The sequence below is a fragment of the Patiria miniata genome, unplaced genomic scaffold (assembly GCF_015706575.1).
Source record: "Patiria miniata isolate m_02_andy unplaced genomic scaffold, ASM1570657v1 HiC_scaffold_3, whole genome shotgun sequence".
Classification (NCBI taxonomy): Eukaryota; Metazoa; Echinodermata; class Asteroidea; order Valvatida; family Asterinidae; genus Patiria; species Patiria miniata.
The window spans coordinates 43,418,485-43,418,992 of NW_024037069.1; positions in this window are offsets into that span (position 1 = coordinate 43,418,485).

Genomic DNA, 508 nt, shown 5'->3' on the forward strand with positions numbered 1-508 from the left:
GTGATCGTTGGAGTAGAAAGTCATTTATCCAAAGGGAAATGTGTGGGTTAACATTCAAATGCTGCAATTTGTGTAGGAGAGCCTGTGGTAATAGTGTTAAATGCAGAGGAGAAATCAATAAAAAGTGCACGAGCATAAGACTTACAGGTATCAAGATGACTATAAATGTTTTGTAACAATGTTATTATTGCATCATCCACGCCACGGTGCACACGATATGCAAACTGGAAAGGGTCTGCTGCTTCACGTGTTTCATCAAGCAGGAAAGAGCACGTGCGTGATGCCCGTACTCTTTGCATTGTTTGCGTCCGTATTGAGCACGGGCGCTTTAGCTTTACATGACGTAAACAATTGAAAAGGACTGCGCGTGTTCTAGGTATATAATCTGCCACGTTGAGGCTAAAAAAATATGCTGCTTTTTTGCAGCTTTTTCGAGAACCGCTCGTCCAAACAACTTCAAACTTGGCACTGCACATTCTGAGATAATCGACGGACAGACAGACAGACA